Here is a 1442-nt window from a genome sequence, read left to right on the forward strand (position 1 = left end):
ACAGATGGTTGAAGAGGAGGCCAATGCTAAGACTCAGAGTGTGATCCCTCACAGAGAACTGGCCCTTGGTTGGTGTTACTCACATCTGGTCCATAGCCGCCATCCATAGGGATGCAGAAAAAATATGTAATTTCAACACTGTCTTTTTCTCAAAGATACTTCCAGACAGTCTGTTTACCACAGAATCAATATATAACTGACCATTACAGTCAGGACAATTAATCTAGTCTCATGGGTGGACTCTCCAGTCCACACTGCAAGACACATTACAGGTGGACCTGGGAAATGGGTCCATATAAGTCTTTTCATAATTTTTACTTACCTGACAAGCTCATGAAGCTGCATGGTGTAGACTCTGTAGCTGGAAATTTACCTTCCTGAGCCAGGTTTCTCAGTCATCATCATGATGACTGCTTTAAACTTTCCTTTGAAATCTAATATAATTTACTGAATTGTGTTAAGTAACATTAAGGCTCTCAATATTACATTTCAAGAAAAAATTTAAAAACATTTTGTAAATCCTAGTTTGTCTCTCTGGGATCCTGTATTTTCCCCATTTCTTTATTTAATAAAATTGAGTAAAGACTTGGCATAAGTCATAATATTATAAGTTACATATTACAGTGCAAGTTTTTAAATGATAAGAATAGATTTACCTTTTGTTGATTATTGTAATTTTTTAATTTAGACAAGTTGATCCATCCTAATAATTTATTAAGAACTCACTATCTGTGCTCGCTTCGGCAGCACATATACTAAAATTGGAAGGATACAGAGAAGATTAGCATGGCCCCTGCGCAAGGATGACACGCAAATTCGTGAAGCGTTCCATATTTTTTTGTGGATGTGTAACCGACGTGATTCTGCAATCTGCATTTGGGGTAAAATTGGGAGTTCATAACCCACTTCAATCTAATGTATGAAATATAATATGTCAAGAGCTTTGTAATGTTGTGAACAACCAATAAAAAAATAAATAAAAAAAGAAAAAAAAGAACTCACTATCTCTTTTTGAGAAGGTCTCAAAATATCTTTATATTTTAGAATATTATCCTTTAAATAGATATATCTTAATTGTTTTTAAAAAAATATGATTAAGGTTATTTTCCAATGTAGGGAGCAGTATATAAGTCTTACCATATTTTTTATAGATAATATGTCCAGCCAGAGAACTTAAAATTAACATACAATTTTAATTTGGAGAACTTCAGTCCTAGTAAAATGTTGTCTTAAATCTCATATAATTATCTAACAAACAAAATATGTAAAAATCAACAGTGTCTTTGTGTCTTAGAACAATCAAATTTAGTCTTAAAGGACTATTGTCAAAATTGGGATCTAAGTCAGCAGTTTAATATACTTAGTGTTTAATCAAGGATATGAATCTATTTACCAAAATTTCTTTGTCTTAAACAGCAAGAATCATTAGGCAATAAACAACT

At 32.3% G+C, this 1442-nt stretch overlaps 1 non-coding gene across 1 annotated transcript; it reads left to right on the plus strand.

Moving 5' to 3' along the window:
- The first annotated feature begins 731 nt into the window (after positions 1-731).
- Positions 732-838, plus strand: LOC144249437 (U6 spliceosomal RNA). The gene has a single exon (XR_013342234.1). It is a non-coding gene; the product is annotated as a U6 spliceosomal RNA (small nuclear RNA).
- Positions 839-1442: the final 604 nt, after the last annotated feature.

The sequence above is a fragment of the Urocitellus parryii genome, chromosome 11 (assembly GCF_045843805.1).
Source record: "Urocitellus parryii isolate mUroPar1 chromosome 11, mUroPar1.hap1, whole genome shotgun sequence".
NCBI classification, from domain to species: domain Eukaryota; kingdom Metazoa; phylum Chordata; class Mammalia; order Rodentia; family Sciuridae; genus Urocitellus; species Urocitellus parryii.